Source organism: Mandrillus leucophaeus, unplaced genomic scaffold (genome assembly GCF_000951045.1).
Source record: "Mandrillus leucophaeus isolate KB7577 unplaced genomic scaffold, Mleu.le_1.0 Scaffold35, whole genome shotgun sequence".
Lineage (NCBI taxonomy): Eukaryota > Metazoa > Chordata > Mammalia > Primates > Cercopithecidae > Mandrillus > Mandrillus leucophaeus.
The window spans coordinates 3,896,051-3,923,230 of record NW_012103698.1 but is presented as its reverse complement, the minus strand read 5'-3'; the positions used below and the strand labels follow the sequence as shown (position 1 = coordinate 3,923,230).

Here is a 27,180-nt window from a genome sequence, read left to right as displayed (position 1 = left end):
TCTTCTCTTCCACCAATCCTGGCCGGCGCCCTGGGACGTCCGGAGGCCAGTGACCTGGAGGCGTTGGGGCTGTCCTGGGCCGTCACTTGAGAGAGAACTTCTCACCCCAGCCAGGGTGAGGGAGTGAGAGCAAAAGAAAGTTTTGATAGCAGCGTATAGTTTATGTTCAGCTGTATGCTGGGCAGGTTACCTAACAATTCAGTGACTCAGTTTCCTTATCCATAAAGTGAGGGTAATGATAGTATCTACTTCGCAGTGTGGTCGTGAAGCGTAAATGAAACTCAGATTAAATACGTAGAACAGTGCCTGGCACATAGAGCGTGTTCCGTAGGTATCAGCTATTGTTCTTTTAATTATTGTCATCATTATAAGTTCCTGTAGATCCTTTAAATTCTCCCTAAACGCTGCCCTTTAGCTGTAGCCAGAGGGGCTGGGCCGGGCGCGGTGCCTCACGCCTGTAATCCCAGCACTTTGGGAGGCCGAGGCGGGTGGATCACGAGGTCAGGATATTGAGACCATCCTGGCTAACACGGTGAAACCCCGTCTCTACTAAAAATACAAAAGAGCCGGGGGTGGTGGCGGGCGCCTATAATCCCAGCTACTCCGGAGGCTGAATGGCGTGAACCCGGGAGGCGGAGCTTGCAAGCCGAGATCGCGCCACTGCACTCCAGCCTGGGCTACAGAGCGAGACTCCGTCTCAAAAAAAAAAAAAAAAAAAAAAAAAAGAGGGGCTGGAGCCCAGTTTTTAGTTCTACCTCTGATTAGTCAGGAGAACTGGGTTGTAAGCCCTCTCTGCCAGTAGCCAACTTGAACCCTGGGCCCTCTATAAAGTCAAGCATTCCACCACACAAGAGGTTTTCGCTGAGTGCCTCTCAGTCTGTGCCAGGCACTGTTGTAGAGGTTGGGGATGCTGCAGGATAAGACAAGCTAAGTTTCTGGTTTCCTGGAACTTGGGTTAAAAGGGTCAGGGAGGAAATAAACAATGAAGCAAACAAGTAAGTAGTACAGCTTCAGATAATGAGCTCTGTGAAGACAGCTAAGCAGGGCTGTATAATGAGTGGGAAGGGGACTGCTTTGGGCTGGGGTCAGAGGAGTTCTCGTCGAAAAGGAGAGCTTTGAATTGAAAGCTGAAAGGACCAGCCATCCAAAGATCTAGGGACACAGTGTTTCAGACACAGAGAATGGCTAGAGCAAAACCCCCAAAGGGGAAACAAGTTGCCCTGTGTCTAAGACTGACAGGTGCGGGTGGGGGTGAGGAGGGCTTGTGGAGCAAGGAGTGAAGGAGTATGGAGAGGTAGCTGGGAACCAGATTATGTAGGGCCTGTGACCATGGTAAATTTGGATTTTGTTCTAGATACAAAGAGAAGACTCTTGTTAAGGAAGTTTTCAAGAGAACACTGAAAATCGGATTTACCATTTTTTAAAGATGCCCCTGTCTGGGTTGTGAAGACACTGTAGAGAGACAAGGCAGGAAATGGGGAGTCCAGTTAGGAGATTCACAAACTTAATGGCTTAAATATGTTCACTCTCTGATTTCACATTTTCTTCCAAACGGCCAGCGCCCTTTGCCCACTTCCTGCCCTAGGCTGATGACCTTGTATAGCCAACCTGTATTGGCTTTTGGTTCTCCAGGATTTGAACCTGTTTGCAGTCCCCTGTTGTGTGGGTTTTGGTGAGAGGCAATAAATAAATAATTAAATAAAAGGGTCAGAGAGTCACTCACCTGCCCTCAGCAGCGGGGCTCAAGCATTGACCTACCGTGGGCGTGGGTCAATCTGGTGCTCGCAACCAGGACTTCAGCTTCTGAGCTAGTAATGCCAAGGCCCGGGGCTGTTGCATGGATGTCCAGCCATTTGAATGTGAGGACTTTTTGGCTCATCTGTATTGGCAGATACCACCAAAATTATGCATGGGCCCTTTTTGAAAAATTTTTTTATCTCATAGCTATCATTTGTGTTAGCGTATTTTACATATGGTCCAGGACAATTCTTACAATTCTTCTTTCAATGTGGCCCAGGGAAGCCAAACGGTTGGACACGCACGCTAGAGGTTATTCACACGGCGCCATCACAGAGTGCTCTTGTGTTGGTGGCCCTACAGGAGAGGTTTTCACCAGACTGTTCTAACCTTTGCTAGTCCTGAAGTGTACGAAGATGACTCCCCAATTTTTAATTATAGCTTTTACCTCTGTATTGAGCTCCAAACTTGCATATTCAGCTGTCTACTTGGTAGTTCCACTTGGATGTATAACGAGCATCTCGGATATTACATGACCAAATCAAAACTTTTTACTTCCCACATCTTTGCTATTTATTAAATGGCACCACCATCTGCCTAGTTACTCAAATAAAAACACCCATGAGTCATCTCAGATTCCTTTTTCTTTTTGAGGCAGGGTCTCACTCTGTCACCCAGGCTAGAGGGCAGTGGTACAATTTCAGCTCACTGCAGTCTCCACCTCTCAGGCTCAAGCTATCCTCCAGCCTCAGCCTCCTAAGTAGTTGGGACTACGTGCATGAGCCACTGCCCCCAGCTGTTCTTTTTCTTTTTAATTTTCACATCTACACCTGCATGAGTCCTGTTGGCTATCTTCAAAGTTTAATGTGGTTGCAATCACACTAGCATCTGGACTTTTGCAAAAATCTCGGTGGCCGGCTGGATGATCCCCCAGAGATGTCTATGTCCTAGTACATGGAATGTGTGCATAGCACTGGAGCCAGTACAATTCAACTACTGACAGAATATTCTTTGGGCTTTGTTTTTCTGTGGGAAATGACCAAGAGCACCTATTCAGAAGTCAAAGTGATCGGGGTTCAGATCCTACCTCTACTACTTACTAATTATGTGGCCTCAGGCAACCTCTCAAGGCCTAAGTCTCTTCACTAGCAAAATAACAATAATAATGCTTACTTCATTGATGTTATGAAGATTTTATAAAATACTGTATGTAAGACCTTTAGGCTTGCTCTAATATGGTAAATATAGATGTTTAAATTAATTTTAAAATTTTAATTAGTCAGTCACCCTAGCCACATTTCAGGGATTCAGTAGCAACATGTGGCTTGGATAGTGCGGATGTAGAGCATTTCCCTCATCACTAATTGTATTGAACAGCACTATCATTGATAACATTGAGCCTAGCACATAGTAAATGCCCAATAAACAGTACAGTATCAAATAGTGTTATTATTTATAGGCCACACACCTTCCATCATTTCAACATCACCATCCTGATTTCTGCCATTATCTTAATACCACCGGTACTGTTAGTTAATATTTTTCTTTAAATTGACCCATTTTATACTTAAGTGTATTTAATATCATGATCATAAGTGGAAAACCAGTATCATTTGCCATAAATAAAAGGGATCATAAAAGGAAGTATGATGAAGTAAAATAATGTTGCTAAATTTAAATTTTTGGGATTAAAAGAATTAAAACGATGAGTAAAAGCAATGATAAAGTTCATTGATTTATAAGACTGTATCTGAAAATAAATTTCTCAGTGAGAAAAATGGTGTTGTATGTGATCAATCAGGAATAAAGGTAGCTCAGGATACAATGAAATTCAGAGTTTATGTCAATATAACATGGTTAAATTTTGATGTTTTCCAGCACCCCAAATCCTAACTTGCAATTATGTGTGATTAGGGTAACATATCATTAATCAAATTGTAATCTAAATGCATAATAGAGGTTAATGGCTTTTGGCCTTGGAGCAGAGTAGTGTATGTGAGGCATGGAGCTGGGTCACTGTCTCTAAGTCATGCAGGCCACACACCTTCCTGCTCCCTCTCCCTCAGTTTTTCCTCTCCCTTTCACAGTTCTAGGAGAAGCATGACATGAAAATGGTTCCCAAATCCCTTCCCATATCATGGGGGCTTCATCAAAGGCCCAGGCAGCACCAAGAGCAAAATGAAGGCCCTGGGCACAAAACACTGCACCAGCTTTGGCCACTTCTCCATGGGCGGGGATACCACAGGAAGATGGGCGCTGAAAAATACCTCCTGCTCCTCAGGGCCGAGCCCACCCAAGGGACCTGAGTAAGTATGCTTGTTTGTGCAGCCTGAGATTGTCGCTCCCAAAATGCGGGGTAATGTGTTTTTTCCTCAGACACAGCACACTTTATTAGGTTTTAATTAGAGTTGGTTTTGAATTAGGGTCAGGAATTCAGTTAGGGTTTGAATTAGGGTCAAGGATCTTGTTCAGGTTAGGGCTGATTAATTTACAGCTGCAGTTACTCTAATGCAATTACACTTTGCAGTGCCTGGAAAGTACAATGGTTAAAAACAAAGTCGCTAGTTCCTGGATGGGGTTCCTAGCTGGGGTGGTCAAGGCTGCAATAAGCCATGATTGTGCCACTGCACTCCAGCCAGGGAAACAGCGAGATGCTGTCTCAAAAAAATTTTTATTGTATTTAACCTATAAATAAGGAAACGAGATGTATGTTACAGTCCATTCAAAGGAGAATCCAGTAAGCATCAGGAGTTCTGGAATGAATGTGTTAAGCAAAATTGGATTTTGCACAGGAAGGACCCAGGGTTGTCCCTTCACTGAACAGAAGCATTTGTATGTCCATAGACAAAAATCCTCTGCATTGCCATTGGGTCTCTACAACCTACAGAGTTGTAATATAGTGCAAAGGAAATGAAAGGCTAGAAATCAGCTAATCCAGAAGGCTGTGTTCTAAACAATGTATAATTTTTCATTGGAAACATCTACTATTTTTTGTTTCGTTTTGTTTTTTGTTATTGTTGTTTTTGAGTTTATCTTTTTCTTTAATGTATTTGTTTCCAGTAATCTTTTTTGCATATTCCAAAATTGCTTAAGTCTCTCTGTGCCTCAGTGTCCTCATCTGTAAAATGGGGAAGTCATAAAAGTGCCTACCTCATGTCAAAGGGAGGAGTAAATGAGCTAAGGTATGCATTTTTACACCGCAGTCCCTTGGATAGGAGTGGGCTGTTCCCATGTCCTCCTTGTCAAGGTGGATTCATTCTACAGGAGCAGATTGCAACAAGACACTGTGCACCTTACGGAGGACTGGCCTCTGAGCTAGTTTAACTTTTCAGTTTCAGTCTGAGGGGAACTACACGTTGAGCTCTGAGCTGCCTCACCGTAGCTCCAGCGTGCTGATTTAAGGGTCAGTTCTGGATGAAGGAAGGAGGGTGTCATCTAAACACATCGAGGAATGGCACTGGGCAGGTCTGGCTTCGAGGAATGGCACTGGGCAGGTCTGGCTTCGGAATGACAAGTTTTAGAACCTAAGGCTGGGAGACCTCCTACGCCAGCGGGAGGTGGGTAGCTCTGGTGGAGTCATCCTAGAGAAGGCCACGGGGTGGCCAGAGGGAGGTGAGAGTGTGTCCTGGAAGCCTGGATGCCCAGAGAAAGTAACCACCCTGAAGCCACGTCGACACACTCCCTGGACTGAATCCATTCCAACACTGGCAGTTACCAATTCCTTTATTCTTTTCTGCAGTTGGTCAACAAGTGTGCATTGCATCTGCTCAGCCAACTCAGGGCCCCAGGAACTCTCTCCATCCCCACCCCAGGATGAAGTCCTGGATTGAAATCGCAAGCCCCAGTGCCCTAGAGAGATAGCACAGGTGTCCTGGACTGTGAGTCAGACGCCCCAGGCTCACCCTGCTCCCCCACTTGCTGTGAGGCCCTGCACGAGGTGCTTGCCTGTGCCTTATCCTCCACAGGGAACCTGCCTCAGAGAGTTGTTGTCAGCTTTCAAGGACATAATCCAAGTAAAGGGCTCATAGTAAACACCCAGTTGATGTATTTTTTAAAGTTTTCTCACTGTTACGTTCAGGACTTAGGCTAGATTGCTAATGTCACTTCTACTTCCAAAATTCTGAGAACTGCTGCTTTTCTCCCCCTAGCCCCTTCTGGGGGCCCTAGGGAAGTTTCCAGAACCCACAAGTGTCAGTGATTAGCACTGGCCTTCCCCTCGCTCACGGCAAGGAAGTAGGCAATGCCACCACGCCCTCCCTCCAGGCGCCATCGCAGAGGTGAGGAGTGGCCTCAACCTGCCTGCGGCGCGCCTCGGGCCAGCAGGGGACGCCCTGGCCTCACCAGACAAGCGCAGCCCTGGGCGCAGCCTCAGACGCTCCCAGATCTTGCCCTATCATTTACCTTAGATCAACCCTAAGAATGTCCAAGATTGTGGTCGTTATTTTTCAAAACTACTTCTGTGGAGACTAGAACTTTCCATGTTACAGAAAGATTATCATTCGTCCATTCACTGAACAAGGCTAAACAAGCGGTGTTAGACACTGTTCTAGGTGCGAGAAGCTGACTGAATTCTCCGCTAGAGAAGAGACTTTTTTTTCTCATACAATAGCTTGCTTATATTTCTCGAGAAGTGACTAAGTGCCCGGTTCGTTTCTAGGTGCTTACATATATCCTCTTTTGAGTCCCCAACAGTCCTGTGAGGTGAGCATTGTTTTACTGAGGAGCCAGCCACCTCTGTGCAGAGAAGAACTTGCAAATGAGTGTAGCCTGCGGGCAGCTCAGGAGTGCCGAGCTTTCAGCTGTCTCTCAGCTGTCCAAAGAGGTGACAAGAAGGGAGGGAAGGCAGAAAAGAGGCCAGCTCTAGGCACAGTGGAACAAAATGGGACTCTCTCTCCACTCCTCATCTTTCCCTCCTTCTGGGTGTGGGTTCCAATCCCAAGCCCCGTCCCCCTCTCACTCCCAGGCAGAATCCTGTCTCCTTAGTTTTGTCTTTGGATTCGAGGCCCAACTTGGCATTTCTTGGCTGTATCTCTGAAGGAAAGTCATCTCAATCTCTGTGAGCCTCCATTTCCTCAGTTGTAAAATGGGAGTATCTTCCTCACACTGCTGTGGTGAGTTCAGTGTGACAACGTGAATATAAATACCTTATAAGTGAGAAAGCGCTGCAGAAAAGCTAGGTTTCATTGTTCTTTTCCTCTCCTTCTCAAGCAGTACCCTGAGTAGAAATATTCAGTCCCACAAAACACCCTCCCGTCCATCCGCACCAGAATCCCAGGCTCTCACCAAGCTCAGCCAGCTGCGTGGAGGCAGCCCATCTGGTAGCCAAATCACACACATGTTCAGGACAAACGGTATGTCACACGCCCTCCATTTGTGGAGGAAACTTAGGTGATGGTAAACAAAGAACAGACTCTGGCCGGGCGCAGTGGCTCAAGCCTGTAATCCCGGCACTTTGGGAGGCCGAGACAGGCGGATCACGAGGTCAGGAGATCGAGACCATCCTGGCTAATACGGTGAAACCCTGTCTCTACTAAAAATACAAAAAACTAGCCGGGTGAGGTGGCGGGCGCCTGTGGTCCCAGCTACTCGGGAGCCTGAGGCAAGAGAATGGCGGGAACCCCAGAGGCAGAGCTTGCAGTGAGCTGAGATCCGGCCACTGCACTCCAGCCTGGGCGACAGAGCAAGACACTGTCTCAAAAAAAAAAAAAGAAAAAAAAAAAGAACAGACTCTAATGGTGGGATTTCTGGTATGGGGCTTTGGGGAGATACAAAGGAATTGCCAATACCCTCTAGGCTACACCCCATGGGCAACCCCTGGCCCCACATGCCTGGAAGGCCATCCTGGTACAGAATCAGGTGGTGGCACTCAAGAAACATGCGTGAACTTTAACAGGTTCTTCTCTTCTCATCTAGGATTTCCTTCCTTGCTGAACCTCAAGAAGCGGGCTAGCATACCCCATATTGTACGAGGGGAAACTGAGACCACGAAAGGCAAGCATAGTTATTGCTCAAGCATTCGCAGCCAGGCTGGAAGTCTAGGGCGTGAACACCTATTCCTGCCTTCCTCCTCCCCACACTTTCATGGGTTTAGTGGGTGGGAGGGGCTCCCTTATTCATGATGGTTAGGGATCCCAAACTTAAAGTTTCCTGTCTGAAAGTCAAGGACAGGAAATTATATAGCCAGAGTTCTGTACAAATTACCCAACAGGTGTCTCAACTCCCCAAAGCAACAGATGGTGTTCATCTCTTGGCCTCTGTGTCGTCATTCATCCTTGATTGTTTGGGGAAGCCCACTCCACCTCTGTGACAGACCCACAGATGCAGATTTACACAGGGACTCCTAGACAGACACAATGAACAAACTCCCGTCTGATCAGAGCCAAGTCCCGGTAATAACATCAATGAATCATCGACTTCAGTGAGTCACAATCTTGAGCTGGGAGAGGCCTCTAAGACCTTTTTAGTCCAACCCTTTACCTTCTAGTTATTCACAAGTGAATAGAAACTGAGTGAGGTCCAAAGAGGGAAAGTGACTGGACCAAGATCACAAAGCTTGGTAATGCCAAAGGCGAGACTGGAAGCCCTGGGCCCTGAGCCCCAGGCCCGTGCACTTTCTACACACCCCTCTCCCTGCCACCACCTGACTGGCACAGAGAGCAGGAGGGAGGGCATAGGCCCCTCATGACTTAGCCAAGGGCAGCTCAGTGTCTCCGTGCAGGTGGACTCCCCGAGTCAGCTTCAGCCCTCCCTTGGGAAGGGAAGGGCCTGGGGCCGTCCTCACACCCCAGGCGCCAGGCCGCGGAGCTATAGGAGGCAGCTTCCTGCTTGGCCCTTATCCAAGGGCATTTCACAATGGGGGGAAGAGCGCTGAGCTGAGAGTCCCGGGTTGCTGCTCACTCCACCCCCACTCCAGCCCCTTTCAGACCCCCCAGGGAGAATGAGCCAGGCCCCGCCTGAGGCTTGGGGCGAAGAGAGCCGCAAGAATGGAGACAGGCTGAACAGCCCCTATTGGGAGTGTTTTATGAGCCGTGTCCCTGGAGCTGGACCAGGGCACCACCTTGCATGTTACCAGCCCTCTCCCCCTTCCCTTGCCATCCACCTGCAAGCATTCAGGCTGGGGAAGTCCCTTCTAGGACAGGAGTGGTGGCTTCCAGTCAGCCCCATAGCACTCTCATGATTAGTCAGAGGGGAACCTGGAGGCAAGGAGGCCCACAAGCTGGAAGACAGGCAAGGCCTGGGTCACTTCCTGCAGTGAGGCAATGTGACTACCAGGCAGAGGAGCCCAAATTTCTCCTCCCAACATACTGCAGGGTCTGGGGTGAACTGTGGCTCAGCTGACTGAAATTCAGGCAGGAACCAAGACAGAGACACTGAGACGGGACATTCAGCCAGGATTTCTTATGCCCTTACTACTCAGGGTTGGCTTTTGAGCTCAGCTCTGTAAGGGATCTTGTTTGAAGTAGGAGGCAGTGGTTAAGGACCCAAATCATCCTGTCTTCAAGTCTTGAAGAGGAGAAAAAGCAAACCTAGGTGAAATGTCAAACCACAAGACAAGGCAGTGTGAAGTGAGGGCCCACAATTTCATGCTGGACAGTCCAGTACTGCCAGTGGAGCGGGGGTGGGGAGAGTCACTGCAGACAAAGCTTCGGGGAAGAGATGGAACCGAGAATGGTGGGGAGAACTTGACTTTGCAGACGGGATGGGAAAGATCTTTCAGACAGGGAAGGGAAGACAAGGCAGAAATGAACCCGCATATGTGAGGACAGGACCCTGTTTGCACCGGGGGTGGTCAGCCACGAGGCTGGAAATGTGCCTGGCCACAGGGCACTTCCTCACTCAGAGCTCTTGCTACTTGAACAGAGCCTTCCTTGGTATCCGTGGGAAGTTGCTGGCCTACTGAGGCAGGATACCACACAGAGAACTAGGCAAGGGTGTGGAGGTGTCAGGGAGCTCAGCCCCTTGGTGGAGGAGCCCTCTGACAACAGGAAGCAGCTGCAACAGGCTCCAGGGCTGTGCTGGTATCTGCAACTCTCCCCCTACCCTGGCTGCACCCTGCAGAACAAACTGTTCTTCAAGAAGCTCTGGGGACAGAGGGCCCACACCTGCTCTCAGGTCGGGGTGGATAAACCCCCATCAGCCAGGCTGGGGCCCAGCAAAGACATCACACAGCTCAGCAGCCCTCCTTACCCCCAGCCCCCTGCCTCCTCCTACCCCAGACCAGGTTGCAGTTGACTATGGCAATACAACACAAAACAAGAGCTTTATATTGTTATTATTGTTATTATTTATAGAGATTGGGTCTCACCATGTTGCCCAGGCTGGTCTCAAACTCCTGGCCTCAAGTGACCCTCCTGTCTCAGCCTCCCAAAGTGCTGAGATTACAGACATGAGCCACGTTACCCAACCAAGAGCTTTGGAGGGGGAAATGAGAACCGAATCTTCATAAATACCTCATCCTAGAACTTCCAACAATGTCTCCAAAAGTAGTACCTAAACTCCAGGCCTCAAACCCTAAATTGAGTGGGCATGTGAAGTGGTTATGGCTTTTCAGAAACAGCACTAGAGTGGCAGCTGAAGCACTGAGTTCTAACCTGAATTCTGCCACTCATTGGCATGGGACCTTGGACAAGTAACTTTTCGCTGGACTTGAGTTTCTTCCTCTGTAACTTGGGGAGTTGGGACTGAGCTGTAAAGTCCCTTCCAGTTTTAAATGTGAGACTCCGGCGCTCTCAGGTAACTTGGGGACTGCCGTAGTGACTGTTTGGGGGCTAGTATAGCTGGGAGAGAAATTAGGATGAGAATCCAATTGAGGGCAAGATAAAATGGAATTGTATGCTATTCAGAACTTGAAACAGGGTGAGATTTTGTTTCCCCCAGATCCTCACCGTAAAGAGATTTGGGAGAAAATCTTGGGAGATTTGGACTGAGAATGTCTTAAGAAGAGGAAGTGTTATAGAAGAAGGTTCCCCAACACTTGGTGGGGAAGAGCAAGAATTCTTCCAGATTGCTTGATGAGCAGAACTTGGGGAGTGGGGCACAGTAATACCAGGAGAGACACATCCCCTCCTCCCAACCCTCTCCACTTAAGCTGCTCCTTAAAATTCCTACAACTGGGGACCAGGCCTTTCATTCCAGTTACAGCTAAAACTTAACATGGCCATTTAAATTTCCATGAGGTAAAAATGGCTAATATTCTCTCCTTCTAAGATCCAGCATATGCTGAGAGAGACCTTCAGAGGAGGTGGGAGCTGGAAGAAGGAGTGAAGGTGGAGGCCCAAAGATCACACAGGAGCCATGCTTTTTCTGAAGCCAGATCCAGGCTTAGCAGCTCAGAGCAGTTGCCCATGGGCAGTGATGTGGAGGAAGGCCCTGGGCTTCCTAAGTGCCTCTAGGTCACTCTGTGAAACCTCTCACATTGGCCTCCCTGAGAGGAGGAGCCCAGTGTAGCCCCCACCTGTCTACTGCTGGCTCATCTTCCAGGGTGTTGAGGGGACGGGTAACATGGCTCTCTGCCCCCACCAGTTACCCGCATGGCTTCGGTCAACTAGACTCTGTCAGAGCTGTTTAAGGAACCACAAACCTCGGCTTTTGGAGGCAGCTCCAGGAAAAGGTGGAGTGTGTGAGGTGGAAGGCGGGTGAGAAAGTGTGTAAGAGGGAATGCACTGTTCTCTACTGGCCCTTTGCCAAACAGCAAAGGGAGAGAAAGGGAGAGAGGAGTAACAAGGCCAGACTACGGCCACGTTCAGTGATTATCAACTGCGGCCCAAAATGAGGCAGATATAGGCTAGGCATGGTCTGTGTGTGTGTGTGTGTGTGTGTGTGTGTGGTGTGGGTAGGGTGTGTGTGTTTGTGGTGTGTGGGGTTGTGTGTGTGTGAGGAGTGTGCGGTGTGCGGGGGTGTGTGGTGTGCAGGGGCGGTGGTGTGTGTGTGTGGCATGTTGGGGGGTGGTGTCTTTGTAGTGTGGGGGGTTGTGGTGTGTGCGTCTGTGTGTGGTTGTGTGTGGTGTGTGTGGGGGGGTGTGTATGAAGAGTGTGTAGTGTGTGGGGGGTTGGTGTGTGTGGTGTGTGTGCGTGTGGGGGGTGTGGTATGCGGGGGGTGTGGTATGTGCGGGGGCGGTGGTGTGTGTGTGATGTGGGGAAGTGATGTGTGTGTGGGTGTGGTGTGTGGGAGGTGGTGTGTGTGTGGTGTGGGGGGTGTGGTGTGTGCGTCTATGTGTGTGGTGTGCGGGGGGTTTGATGTGTGTGTGAGGAGTGTGTAGTGTGGGGGTGTTTGGTGTGTTTGTGTGGTGTAGGGGGTGGTGTGTGTGTGTGGGGGGGGGGCTGTGGTGTGTGTGGTTTGTGTGTGGGGTTGTGGTGTGTGCGTGGTATGTGGGGGGGTGTGGTGTATGGGGGTGCAGTGTGTGGGGTTGTGTGTGGTGCGGTGTGTGTGGTGTGGGGGGGTGTGGTGCGTGTGTGGTGTGTGGTGTGTGTGTAGGGTTGTGGTGTGTGTGTGGTGTGGGGGGGTGTAGTGTATGTGGGTGCGGTGTGTGGGGTTGTGTGTGGTGCGGTGTGTGTGTGGTGTGTGGGTGTGTGTGTAGAGGTGGTGTGTGGATGTGTGTGGGGGTAGGGGATGATGTGTGTGTGTGGTGTGGGGGAATGTGTGGTGTGTGGGGAGGGTAGGGATGTGTGTGTGGGGTGTGGGGGTGTGTGGTGTGTGTGTGGAGTGTGGTGTGTGTAGGGGGCGGGTGTTGGCCTGGGTGAGCACTGCCAATCCCAGTAGAGAAGATGCCAAAATTTTGTATTTACTGTCAGGGCCAATGATGCTGGAAACTGCAGAGCCAGCACCCCCAAAACCGGGCCCATCCCAAGACACTGCTTCTCACAGCCAACAGGAGAAGGAGGGAGGGCGAGAGGCCTGAAGCGGAGGCTTCTTCTGGAGGAGTGCTGGCCAGGCCAGCAGCCTTCCTCACTTCAGTGCAGCCTTCCCCTTCTAGCCAGCGATGAGCATTTAGTGAGCAACTCCTTTGTCCTCAGCAAGCCTTCCCCAGGTCTGTCTTCAAAAGCGGATGCTACCTAGTGGGAGGTGCGGAGTTACACATACAAGAAAGGGCTACAGGACAGCATCACTAGTTCCACGCTGTGAAGGAGGTAGACTTTGAAGGGAAGAAAGAATTTAGAAAAACAGACTAGTGGACTAGTTAATGCGGGGAGCAGAAAGACATTTCAGGCGGGAGAAGGAGAGTGATGTGGGTTTGAGGGAAGAGAGGCCTTTTTGGTTGTACGTTCTGACAACTATTCCTTGACACCAGCGGGCCTCCTGCAGTTGGATTTTCAGTGTGATTTCTGACACTAACTACCTGCAGTTAGCGTCTGTGATATTGTGAAACAGGTATTAGGTCTTCATTCCTGACATACATCTCCTAAAATCCTTGGAATCTCTCAAGTAGTAAGTGTCTTTTTACACACTAAGCCCCTAGGTAGCTTCAGGATGGGAGCTGGCGCCAGAAAGACCAAGACAAGGTTAGAGGATTGGAACTTTCGGCCCTACCCTTCAGCCTCCAGGGAGGGAAAAGGGGCTGAAGTTTAAGTTGATCACCAGTGGCCAATGGTTTAGTCAATCAGGCTTACGTAATGAAGCGTCCATAAAAACCCAAAAGGGCAAGGTTCAGAGGATTTCTTGATAGCTGAACACGTGGGGATTCCTGGAGGGTGTAGCACCCACAGAGGTTGAAGAAGCTCCACCCCTCCTCCATAGCTCACCCTATGCATCTTTTCATGTATATCTTGTGGAATATCCTTATAATAAGCTAACACATGTAAGTAAGTTGTCCCTGAGTTCTGCGAGCTGCTTTAGTGAACCCCAATTAGCTGGTCAGACAGAGCAGTGGAGAAACAACCCAGGGCTTGCACTTGGCATCAGAAGTGAGGAGAGGGGACTGAGTTCTCAACCTGTGTGATCTGATACTGTCGGCAGGTAGAGTCAGAATCGAACTGGAGATGCCCCACTGGTGTCTGCTGCAGAAATGACGGCTTGCTTGGTGGGTGGGGGAGACCCCTGCCCCCACATCTGGTGTCAGGAACGTGTTGAGAGAGTATAGGAGGAAAAACCGAGTTTGGTTTTCTTACAGTGTCGGACTCCACAAGTTAAATGTCAAAGTCCCCGTGACTACCCTTACCTCAGAACTCAGGCGCACGCAGGGTCCACAGGCTACTGGCACTTCTGTCTGACTTGACTACAAATTTGAGTCCTCACCACACAAACTTAGGGTTCAGTAGTTGGCTACAATGGCTCACAGAACTCACTGAGCATGCTAAACTTACAATTAGTTTTATTATCATATAGACTCGGAACAGCCAAAGGGAAGAGCTATGTAGGGCCAGGTGTTGGCGGGGTGGGGGGGTGTATGTGTGCAGACCTTCCACACCCTCCTCTCGTGGAATGTGGCATGTCCCCCTCCCAGCACATTGGTGTGTTCACCAACGGGGAAGCTCCTCTCAGTTTCAGTGTTGAGCTTTTATATGGGGCTTTACTCCATAGGCACCATTGATTGAATCATTAACCACATGAGGAACTCAATCTCTAGTCCCTCCTTCTCGCCCCAGAAGTTGGCGGTGCGGTGGGGATGGGAGTAGGGACAAAATTTCCACTCTGATCACATGCTTGGTCTTTCTGTCATGGCCAGTCTCCCTTAAAATTAAGGACCCACCTTGAGTTGCCTTCTTATCATAACCTCAGGTATGATGAAAATGCTCATTACAAATGACAAAAGGCATTCCTGTCACTCAGGAGATCCCAAAGGTTTTTAAAGCTCTGTGCCAGGAAAGGGGGACAAAGACTGAATGGGCTTTTAAAAAAGTCATACCAGAGATTGTAATGGACAGTTCCTAGGGAAAGGAAGTGGGAGCTGAGGATGGAAAGGCAAGGTGGGCCAGATGGAGAAGGTCAGAGGTTGATGGGTACGGGGAGGAGAAATCACCGCTCCCTCCCGAGGAAGTGCAGGCAGAGGAGAAGCAGTAAATGCCACTTCCTCACTTGAGTGTCTTGGCAGACCCTCACTCTTCCAGTAGGTTTAATTTTCCCCCAGGTAGTTCGTCCAGGAGGAGGCATCCTTCAGTCTCGGCTTTGGCACCAAGGTCCCCACAACTCAGGGCCAGGTTCCCTCGTGCAGCCTCCTGACATTCCCCACGGTTCAAATACCACCTCCTTCTAGAAGGCTTCCCTGATTACCCACGTGGGAAATGACCCTGCCCTGAATTCTGAAAGCCCTTTGAAATAGTCCCCTACTGCCCCACGGGGACGTCAAGACAACTTACTGTGGCTCATTCCCGTCTCCCCAGTTTGATCCTGAGCCCTTTGCCTTACCCCTTTCTGCTTTGTTCCAAACAGCCAGCACTATGTGCTTCATAGAACATTTGTGAGCTCTGCAGACATTCTCCATCATCATCGGCTCCTCCTCTGCCCCTGATGAACTTACTGCCTTCCCTTGCAGAGCCCTGCCTCTGAATAGCGTGTGAACGTCTGCCCTGCCAGCCTGTGGGCTCCTCCAGGGAAAGAATGTGTGTCTACCTTCCAACCCTGACAAGCAGCTGGTGCCCGTGTGTGCAGAGTGAACTCAGTCACTTTCTCCTAGACAGCGTCACCTTTCTCACATTTAGGGAAAATCAAGAGTAAGGGAATGAGTTACTTATTCTCATGGAAGAGTGGGAAGAGTGAGAAGAAAGGGGTTGAAGCAGGACTCACACAAAGGCAATTCTGGCCTCTTCCCACAGGGCCCGGGGCCCCCTGGGTCTCTTGCCAGGACACTGTTCTCGGTGGGTGCTCCACCAGGAGGCAGGTAACTGGCGGGATGAGAGGTCAGACCAACCTGGACCTGTGACAGGCGGGCACATGGGCAGCATGAGCATCCCGCTAGCCTTTGGGGACAGCCTGGCAGAAAGGAGTCATTCTCGGAACCTGCGAAGGCTTTCCTCTTGTATGGCTTCCAGCCCCTTTGACAACCCCAGAGCAGTGTCCCAACCTCGGTGAGCTAGGGTTTACCCACTCACACTCACGGTCACCACCCAGAGGCCCAGGCTGAGGGGGAAGGAACAGCCTGCTCAGCCCCCAATGAGGCCGGCCCGGTGCTCCTCTTGGCAGCACTCTACGCATCCTCAGGGGGCAGACCCCTGGTGGGGTGAGTGGCACAGTCCAAGAATGAAGCTCCCTTCTGCCTCCCCTGGGCAGGTCCTATGACTTGGAGGAAGTTTCTCCAGAGAGTGACAACTAGACATGAAGTGGGACACAGTGCCCGGGGTTTCTCAGTGGCCTCTGAAGCCGCCCAGAGTCAGTGAGAGTATCTTGGTCTCTCTCTGTGGGCTTCAGGGCCTCTGAGGCAGGGGTTTGTCTCTGGGATCCCTAGATCACAAGGCCTGTGACTCTTCCACGGCCAGGTTCCCACCCCACACCCCTGCGGGGCATGCTACGCCACATCCTGGGGGAGCCTCCATTTGGGAATGGATGGGATGGAAAAGGCCTGCTCCCAAGAAACAGTTAATCCTCTCCCCTTCCCCCAGGCCCCTTGCACCTGCAGCCTGCGGTGTGTGGTTTCCCACAGCTGCAGCTGGCCCTGCAGAGCCCCTCCCTTTGAGGGAACCTGAGAGGCTCAGGGCCTGAGGCGCCAGGAGGGGCTTCTCGCCCTCCGTCCAGCTGCTGGGGATGGCATGGGAGGGCCTGGCTGCCCTCTGACCTGGACATACCACAAGAGTGCTCTGGTTGAGTGACCCATCTGTGATTCCTGGCTTGCAAACCAAAGGCAGAGATTCCAGTTTGGGAGGTCAGAGAGGTTTCTGAGAAGGGAAATCAGTCATGAGGCCCCTCAGCCCTGGGCTTGCTCCGGCTCTGCTGCCTTCTGGAAGAAGCTGACTGGCCTGGGTGTGGGCTGGGCATTCCCCTGGGGTAAGACGCAGTGCTCCAGAAAGAGAGGGTGAGTGAAGGGTAGAGGTGAGTGGGAAGGACCGGGAGGAACAGGAGGAAGTAAGGTGTGGCCGGACCAGGCCTCTGCTGGTCAAGACAGCCTTGAAGCCGTGGTGCTGGCACTCTGGCAGGCTCAGCCCTCTGGCTATCCCAGAAGACGGCAGGTTGCCACAGACCCTGGGCAAATACCCAGCTGCCCTCTGAGCCAGGTGTTCCAGGGACACCTCTGAATACTGCTTATGCTGAGACAATGAGACAGAAAGTGCCAGGAGCTTCCTGGCTGGGACACATCTTCAGGAGCATTAGCCTGGAGCAGAGGCTGAACCATCCTAACAGCCTGCCCACGTCCCCAGCCCCGGGCTGCCGGGCAAGTGCTCACATCCCCCGGGGACAGGTGGATGGCACACAGGGTCATGGCAAAGGGCTGCTCACTGGGTCCAGAGCCAGGACCTGGGAAGAGGGAGGGAGATGCAGGAATCTGACAGGCACGAGCCTCACAGGGCCCAGAGCTCTGGCTTCTCTCAGATCCAGCTCCAGGCAATGCTTCAGTTCAGCACTCTCCCTGCCGGGCCGCGGGGCCTTGGGCTCAGGACTTTGGTGGCCTCCTGTCTGCAGAAAAGCCCCACTCCCCACTCAGAGACAAGTCCCCACCCCAGAGCAGGAAGAGAGAGGACGATTGAGCAAAGGAGGCCTGAGGGGAAACAGAGACACCCCTCTACAGGAGCCCCTGAGTCAGGTGTGGGAGGAGGGAGAGGCAGGGCCCAGCAGAAGCCACCATTTGCACCACACTCCTCTACCTCAGGCGGAGACCAGCTGCAGGGTGGCAGCCAGCGCTTGGAGGAGGTGAGGGAGCGTGCTGGCGCGGCACCCAGCAGCCTTCATTCTTGGCTCCCACACAGCTTGATGCTCCTTTCAGGATATAACTGATGCCAACCACCCAGGGCCGTGGCCAGGAGTCCACTGTGTACTCAGACCGTGCTTGGCCCATTTGCAGCAGTGCCACAGGGCCACGGGCGCAGAGCTCTCGCTGGGAGTCACTGCCAATTCACAGTTTGCCTCAGGTTCGTGGAGGCAAAGGCCTATGAAAGACGAGCTTGGCACTCCTGGGGAGAGGGCACGAGGCAGGTGATCTGCCCACAGTGGCTTATTTGTGGCTTCATCACTGTGATGACGCTATGTTTGGCATTTCCTCATTATTGTTATCCAGACCCCACGTATCAAGAAAAGTACAGGAAATCTGCTGTTGGGACAGCGGCAGCACTATGTGGGGTGCTACCTTCTGATCTGGGACTTAAACAGCATTGCTATTTTCCTCCTTGCTCCAAGTCATCCATTTTGACAATTTTGTATCAGCGTGGACCCTTCACCGAGACTGAAATATCTCTGTTATTGAGTTAGGGATCTTTCTATTAATGCGTTTATTTAGTATTTCATTCCAGACATTCAGTGAGTGCCTGCTGTGTGTCATCCATTGTGATAGTGTTGGGAACACGGTGATGAATAAAACAAGGCCCCTGTCCTGGGTGAGCCGAGAGGCCACACCCCACCTGTCAGCTGACATCTTAGGGAGGACACCATCTACATCCAACCCTGACTACTGAACACTTTCAGTTTCTTGAAAGAAAGATTTTAAAATCTTCAGAAAATGAGAACTCCTCCAAATAGGATTTTAATTTCATATATTTTAAAATTTTACATTTTAATATGTAACAGTCATACGGTTCAAATACAAAAATGACATCAATGGCTCAGTGAGAAGTTTTCCTCCTAATTTTTCCCTAACAGTTCCCAATTTCTGATATAAAAAATGTTATGTCCTTGCAGGATTTACTTATGTAAATACACGTTCTTAGTTTTCCTCTTCATTATTCCAAAGGTTGTTTACTGCAAACATGGTTTTTCTTGCTCATACATCCTGGAGATTGTCCCATATCCACACAGAGAAGGTTCCCCATTTTTTCTTACCGCCGCAAAGTGTTCCTTGTTCTAAACCAGTCTTCTATTGATAGTACTGGGTGGCTGGTCCCCAATCTTTTGCTCTCAGACTGTGCCATGTATGTCCTTTCAGACGTGGGCAGGTACATCTGTAGGATGTGTTCAAGGGTTTGTAATTGAGAGAGATTGCAAATTGTCCTCCATAGAGGTTGCACTGCTTTCATCCCCACCAGCAACGTATGAAAAGACCTGTTTCCTGTTTTCCCTAACAGGCTGCTATTTATTTATGTATTTATTTACTTATTTATTAGAGCCAAGGTCTCACGCTGTCACCCACACTGGAGTGCAATGGCGTGATCATAGCTTACTGCAGCCTCAAACTCCTGGGCTCAAGCAATCCTGCTGCCTCAGCCTCCTGATTAGCTGAGACTACAGATACGTGCTACCACACCCCGTGCTACCACACGCTACTAATTTTTCACTTTTTGTAAAGACAGTGTCTCGCTATGTTGCCCCGGGGTAGGGGGGTCTCTGACTCCTGGCCTAAAGCAATCCTCCCGCCTCCACCTCCCAAAGTATTGGGATAAGCTAATATTTTTAAATAGAAAGGAAGGAGGCAATATGAGGCCTCTAAAGAAGAAAGGTAGGAAGAAGGTGAAGCCCGGACGTAAGCCTGGAGCACACAGAGCTGCAGCCACTGACTGCAGCTTTGCTTATGAGGCTGCACAGATGGCTGGGGACTGAGTGCCTTCGGGCCATGATGTTTTATTTGTGTTTGAGCAGTAAGCCTTACAGCTGATAAATGGGTTTTTTTCTCCTGGGGGAGCACGGGATTCTAGGAAGACAGTCTATGAGGAGAGCCTGAGGGAAGAGAGTGTAGTTGGTACCTGGGGGTGCGAGGTTGTGTCTTGGTCCCTTCAGGCTGCCATAGCAGAATACCATAGACTGTGTGGCTTAGAAACAACAGAAATTTATTTCTCACTGTTCTGGAGGGTGGGAAGTCCAAGATTGAGGTGCCATCAGATTTGGTGTCTGGTGAGAGCCTGTTTCCTGGCTCATAGACCGCACCTCTCACTGTCCTCACCTGGTGGAAGGGTGTCACTGGGGACTGAGTGTCTTCATTTTTATCAGTGCTTCTTTTGTAAGGGCACTAATGCCCTTGTGCGGGCCCCACCCCCGTGACCTAAGCACCTCCCAAACAGCATCACCTCATGGGTGAAGATTTCAACATGTGAACTGTGGGGGGCACAAGCATTCAGAACATAGCAGGTGGCATATAAAAGTGCAGACCACAATGTCCAGCAAATACATACGCATTTCCAGTAGTCAGGGGAAGAGACACGGGGAGAGGTGGAGGAGGGTGGAGAAGAGGAAAGTCTTCTCTGAGGAGGTAACGTTTGAGCAGAATCCAATTCATAGATCTGGGAAGAAAAGTTCCAGCAAAGGGACAAGCAAGGGTCAAGGTCCTGAGGGGAAGGAGAGGAGGGGGGCCTGCTCAAGACAGTGAGTGACATTGGAGGAATTGGGACAGGGACAGCAAAGCTGGGAGCCCGGGGGTGCTGGACCATGGAGAACCTGGAAGGCCATGGCAGGGAGTTTGAGGTTTATCTTAAGAATAATGAGAAAAAGAAACTGGTCAGAAAAACCACATATTGCATTTTTCCATTTCTACAAAATATCCAAAATAAACAAACCCAGAGAGACAGAAAGCAGATTCTTGGTTGGCTGGGGCTGGGGAGATTGGGAGGAAATGGGGAGTGACTAATAATGGGTGCTGGGTTTCGTTTGAAGGATGATTAAAATGTTCTAAAATTGATTGTGGTGATGCTTGCACAACCCTGCAAATAGACTAAAAAAAAAAAAAAAAAAAAACCCATTGAATTGTATGCTTTCAGTGGGTGAATTATATGATATGGGAATTACATCTCAATAAAGCTGCTTTATTTATTGATTCATTGATTTATTTTGAGACAGGATCTTGCTCTGTCACCTAGGCTGGAGTGCAGTGACATGACACAGTCACAGCTCACTGCAGCCTTGACCTCCCAGGCTCAAGTGATCCTCCTACCTCAACCTCCTAAGTAACTGGAACTATAGGTGCAAGCACTACTGTACCCAGCTAATTTTTAAGGTTTTTTTGTTTGTTTGTTTGTTTGTTTGTTTGTTTGTTTTTGTAGAAGCAGGGGTCTTGCTATGTTGCCCAGGTTAGCCCCAAACTCCTAGGCTTGAGTTATCCTCCTGCCTTGGCTTCTCAAAGTGCTAGGATTATAGGCATGAGCCACTATGCCCAGCCTTGTTATTTTTTTAAAAAGGATTTTAAAAATTAAAAATATAAAAAGGATAATAGGAAGCTGTTAGAGGGTGATTTAATCAGCAGTAACATCCTCCCTCAGGCTGTTGTGGGAGAACAAACTGTAGGGAGGGGAGAGTGGGGGCAGGAGATGGTCGGGAAGCTAGTGCAGTGGACCAGGCAAGGAGCAATAGTGACTTGGCCTGGGTCAGTCGCTTTGCAATGAGGATTAATGAGAAGGCCAGACTGGGGTATTTTCTGAAGCTAGAGTTTGATAATTAATTGGATGTGAGGGGTGGGAGAGAGAGAGATGAATCCTGGCCATTTAACTGTAGTAAAAAGACTGGAGGAATAGTTGGACAATGGGAGGGATGGGGCATACGAGCTGTTTTGGACATGACAGGCCTCCGAGGTGTCCACTAGGCAGAGGGGATGTCAGGGCAGGGTCACCACCATGTAGATGGTCACTGCCAAGAGCCGGACACTCCTCCAAACACATACATTAAATCATTTAGTCTTCTCAGTAACCTCTGAGGCGAGAGCTGTAGCTATTCCTGTCCATACGGGGCGAATCCTATGTGCCACTTCAAATGCCCGCAGCCTGACCTCTTGTTCCAGCCATTGCCCCAGTGACCAGTTTTGCACAGGTCTTGACCAGCGCCATGTAAATGCGGCCTGACAGGACCTTTCCACATGCCTCTCGCCTGACACCATGCATGATGGGAGGATACCCGTGGAACCTGCTTGGCATTGACACATAAGCCGGCCAGAAGTGAAGGGGAGCTAACATGCCATGGGATGACTCAAGAGGAGCCAATGGATAACTGTGCTCCTTCTTCCAGTGGGTTCTGAAGTACATTTCACAAAGCTTCACTGAAAGACTGAGTGGTGTTCACGTAGAGAGATGTTAACACACTCCCACATTGACTCCCTGCTTTCTCTGTTTCTTTCCTCCTCCGCCTCACCCTGCTCCCTGGGATCATGTTCCCAAATAAACTACTCATGCTTAAGCCTTTGTCTCAGGCCCCATGTAAGACCCGATCCTACATGAAGAATTTAACAGCAACAACATCACACCAGGGGCAGAGCAGGGGTTCACACCCCAGCAAGCTTCTCCACTCGCTTCCATGTTGCCTCTCAAAGATCCCAACCTCTAGAGGACATTTAAAGGCACAGGCCTAGATGGAATCTAACCATCTAACCAGCAGAGACTGTAAACAAGAAAAAAGTCCCCACACCACGCTCACATTTAGAGATCAAGAAGAGGAGGTGCCAGCGAAGGAGCCAGAGAAAGAGCTGCCATCGGGGTAGGAGGAAGCCAGACCAGTGTGGAGTCCTGGACTCCAAGAAAAGATAGCGCTGCAAGGAGGAGCGAGTGCCCTACTGTGCAAACGCTGCTGAGAAATTGAGGAGGTGAGACCAGGAGACAGACCTTTTGGATGCGCCAATAGGAGGTCACTGGTGACTTGGACAAGGGCAGTTTCAGTGGAGTGACAGAAAAAAAGCTTGGCTGGTGCAGGCTAGGAGGGAGTGGAGGTGAGGATTCGGAGAGGTAGCCAGCAGGGACAACCAGTTCAAGGAGGAGTGCGTAAAAGGGAGGAGGAAGTGGAGCAGAAGCTGAAGCGGGTTTAGGGTCAAGGAAGAGTTTGTTTTGAAAATGAGAGCGATCATAGTGCGTTTATGTGCTGAAGGGAATGGTCTGGTAGAGAGAAGGAGCTGGATAGTGCAGGAGGGAGAAAGATGATTTCAGGCAAAGTCTTGAGTAAGTGAAGAAATGTGGTGCACAAAATGAAGGGATTGGCCAGGGATGCAAGAGGAGGCCATCCCTCCATCCATCCGTCCATATATCCATCTGTCCATCTGTCTGTCCATCCATCCGTCTGTTTGTCCGTCCATCTGTCCACCCATCCACCCATCCATCCATCCATCCATCTGTCCTTCCATCGATCCATCTATCCACCCATCCATCCATCCACCCATCCATCCATCTATCTATCCATGCATGCATCCATTGTGAGAAAGAAAGGCACCAGCAGGCGCAGATGCAGGCACCTTGGGAGATCTGACAGTGAGAGGCAGGTACATTCCAGCTGATGGCATTTAGTTTCTCAGCAAAATAAGAAGCAAGATCTTTAACAGCGAGAAGCTAAGGGAAGGTGTTGAGGGTTAGAGAAGATGTGAAACACTCATCTGGAGAGTGGCGCAGTGAATTTAATAGAGAAATATAGTAGGATGACTGGGCAAGCTGAGTGCTCACTTCAAGTTTGTGGTCAGAAGCGTCCAGTGCGGCTACTCAGGATGACTGTGAGTTTCCTCAGCAATGCTTGGCTACTCAGTGCAGGTGCGGGGTGTTGGGTTTAAGCAGGGTGGAGGCTGTGTCAGGAGATTCCAATTGAAGGCAAAGGAGCAAGAGAGGAGGGGGCTTCCGCAAATGGGTGATTCTTGTCAGGACCTACAGAATCCAGCTGGAGAAGGGGGTTGAAGGCAGTGAAAGAGGACAAGTTCAAAGGCGGAGAGTTTCCACAGGGGACACATCATTGAATGGAGGTAATAGAGTAGATGAGCTGAGAACCCAGGAAGGGTGGTCAGGGAGCAGGGGGTTCAGAAGTGCTGAGGCAAAACCCTTGCCATGGGAGTGGAAGGCAGAGGCAGCGGAACGAGAGGTGGAGAGTGAGGAGGCCAAAGACCAAGAGTGGGAGGTGCTGGGTGGACATCTACATGGACGATCTTTCTTGTCCACCATCTCTTAAACAGCTCCCCCATCCTGCCACTACCCCTTCATCTGCCTTTTCCTTTCATGGCCCCTCTGCCTAACATTATTTTACATAGGACTGGTTCATTGGTTAATTATCCTTGCTGCCATCAGAATGTAAGCATCTGAGGGCAGGGACATTTTCTCTCTGGTCTACACCTATAAACTCTATTCTAAGAACAGTACCTGGCACATATTACATGCTCAGAAACATGTGCTGGACAAAAGAATGAATGTTAAGGTCTAGGAAAAGCATGGAGGAGTGATGGTGGAGAGGAAGACCATGGACCAGGTACTAAAATCTGTGAATGAGCAGGAGTGGCCTAGAGTATGGTAAATACTAGAAGGGATGGCGGCTGGTCTGGTCTGATGGCATAGCTGCAAAGGAGATGCAGACTTAGGGTGAGCAGGAAGGGGAAGAAACCTACAGGTGGCCATGAAAGCAAGGAGAACAACTCGCCGCCTCCAGGCATACTGGTGTGAGGGATGTGGAAGAAGAAAAAAGATCCAAGACAGGAGGTGGCTGCAAGGAAGCTGTGTCTGGGGGTCAGGCAGGTTTCCAGTAGAACAGGACGGTGAAAGGAATGTTCAAAGGGAAAGTCAAGTGTATGGGGAGATTTTGCTGATGACAAACCATAAGTTCCCTAGAGCAGAGTGAAAGAATCTGGGGGATTGGGTCAAATTAGGGGAACAGAGCTATATGGGCGTGAAAGTCTTGGGGATGAAGGATGACCAAGAGTGTCAGGCTTCTGGAGGTGTCTAGGGACACAAGGCCACAGGGCATGATGGGCTCTCCTGAAGGTCTCTCTCGGGCAGGTGGGTACTCCTGCTCATGCCGGCTCCTCCACCAGCCAGGGCCCATGGGCGGTGGACCACAGTGAGGCAGTGATGTTGGCGTTGGAGGGGACTTGCCAGACACTGAGTGTTCGGGGTGGGAGGAGAGGGCAGCTTTGGGTACTGGAAGGAAAGCCAAGCACGCACTCCAGAGACTAGATTGTCATCCCAATCTTTCCTACAAACCATGATGTAACATTGGGCAAAATGAGCATGATTTCCCTTATCTACAAAATGGAGAGGAGAGGAGGTCTCTTTTAGCTCTGCAAATCCGAGCCTCTGTCTCCTCCTTTCCTTGACTTCTTCTAGCTCCTGTGTCCTCAGCCCTCCCAACTTGTAGCTAAGCCCTGGCTTTGTATTAACCACCCTCCTTCTGTCAGCATCGCTGAGAGGCATAGCCAAGGCCTGCCCTCTTCCTCCTCAATGGCTGCAAAATGCTGCTTGCACTGTCCCATACCACTCTGATCCTTAGCAGCCAAGTGGGCAGGCTGACACTCGTTTGGGCATGGAAGTGAACATCAGCCATGAGTAGGGAGAGGAAACTGCCCACAGAGAGGGCAGACTCCATCAGGGGCAAGTGACAAAGCCACAGACTGACATGAAGAGGCTTCCCAGGCCCTCTGGAAGGGAGCGAAGCCAGCAGCCTGGCTCCTGGGATGGGCTGTCCGCTATTCAGCAGCTCCATGGGCCTGGAAGTGAGCCCAGGGAGCCAGCCAGAAGGAGGCTGTGGCCAGAGGCTTGATTTGCAGCCTGGGACTAGGATGCAGGGAGCCGGGTTCTCATCCAGGCTTCACCCATAGCAAATGTGTGACTCTCCCTGGCCCTCTGGGCAGGGACTATAATAACTACCTTGCTTACCCCGGTTGCTGGAGGCCAATATTCACTGAGCATTCATCGTGAGTCAGGCATTCAGTAATCCTCACAATGGCCCTAGAAATTAGCCTCTACTATTTTCACGCTTTAGGGAGGAGGTGACACATAGAACATCTAAGTAACTTGCCTAACACTCCATAGCTTATAAGTAAGTGGCAGGGCCAGGATCTTAGCCCTAAATCATACATTGGAAATGTATTATCATTGAGGTCCCTCAGCAATCTTGTGATGCAGGTATTACCATCCATTTTACAAACACGGCAATGGCTCAGAAGTCTTCAGTTATTTGCCCAGGGTCACTTGGCTGACTGTAGCAGAATCAGGATTTGAACCCAGGCCCGACTTCAAAGCCAGTCCTCTTCTCACTGGGTTGCACCCCCAGCATCAGCACAGGGACAGTTCCTCAGGCTGACTGGCCAAGGCCCCATCTGTGAAAACAGGATAGGAAACGGCAGCCTAACTCCAGGCAGGGCGCAGGCTCAGCGAAGGGGTCTACAGGGCTGAAGAGGCAGCTGGCCAGAGATCCACAGGAAGCATTTTGTTGACACATCTTCATCACTCTGGAATTTGAGCAACAACATTTACCCCTTCTGAAACTCACCCAGAGGAAGTGGATTTTCTGACGCAGATGAAGAGTGAGAACTGTCTACATTTAAGTCTTCTTTGAGAACAATACCAGCTGAGTGGCTCTTTACATTCCGGCTTCTTTTGAGAATCTCTGAAGATGATTAACTCATTGTCAGCTGGTAGGAGTTGGTCTCACTACTTCTCATGTTGGATCATTGAGGCAAGAATCCTTCAAAGAATCCTTTTTGGGTATCTTTTAGTGAGGAAAAAAGTGGGGATGAAGATATGTAAGGCACTGCTTGCCAGAAGTCGTAGGGTGTGAAGGGGAAGTGTGCAGAGTTCTAGAGCCTTTCTTCACCTGGGGGATGTGCACTGGCGATGTGTGTACTTGGCTGTGAAGGCCCAAATTTAGGACAGGGAGTTAGAACCACCCACATTGAAAATCTAAGGGCCTTTTCATCTTGCAGCCTCACCAGACTCCCACCAATACACAAATACTGTAGTACAAATACTATGCTCAGTAAATGTCAGTCTGCCTCACAAACGGTTCAGGGAAGGCTTTGAGGAGGAAAAAGGTGGAATTGCACCTGGGCCTTCGGGGGAATTTGGGAGGCGCAGAGATGGGAAAAGGAACAAGACTGGGAGAACAGCATGAGCAGCGCACGTGGTGCACTGTGGGAGTGTGTCGTGGGAGATGAGATCAGACAGCTTCAGAGTCTGGAGTCCTTTACTCCAGGGACCTGGTGACCACGTGGTGATCTGCATCTCCTGTTCTCTACACCTTGACTTCTCTTAGGCCCGGAACCATATCCTGCTCCACAAGCTTCATCCTTGGCAAGGAGTTGCACCTGCCCAGAGAGAAAACCTTTTGAAACTGGCACAAAGGCACTGGAGAGACTGGCAAGGCCCCCCACTTGACGATCTGGCTTATCCGTCTGCACACTGACCATGCTAAGAGCTGTCTGCAGTGTTGGAAAACTTCTCTAGCTGTGCTGTCCTCTATAGTGGCACCAGCTGCCTGTGGCTTCTGAGCACTTAAACTGTGGCTGCAGAGACTATGTTAAATTGTATTTAATCATAATTAATTTAATTTTAGTTTCTGTACTGGGCAGGGCAGGTGCACATTTCCTGCCTGGCCACGGACAGTAAGCTCCATAGGAGGCTGATTGTGCCTGGTTTGCTTATAGGCTTATCCTCAGCACCTGCACCAGTCTAGAATATGATTGGCACTCTATTAATTAAAAGTTCCCAGGTAAATGAA

The 27,180-nt window shown here is 50.1% G+C and overlaps 1 long non-coding RNA gene across 2 annotated transcripts; it reads left to right on the top strand.

The window, feature by feature from the left end:
* Positions 1-32: 32 nt before the first annotated feature.
* LOC105546187 lies at positions 33-27,180 on the top strand. 2 transcript variants are annotated; one of them, XR_001007051.1, is made up of 3 exons: positions 33-185; positions 6,740-6,848; positions 26,716-27,180. It is a non-coding gene; the product is annotated as an uncharacterized LOC105546187 (long non-coding RNA). The 2 variants fall into 2 exon arrangements; XR_001007052.1 differs by lacking the exon at positions 26,716-27,180 and adding an exon at positions 18,108-18,421 and having other exon boundaries at positions 51-185.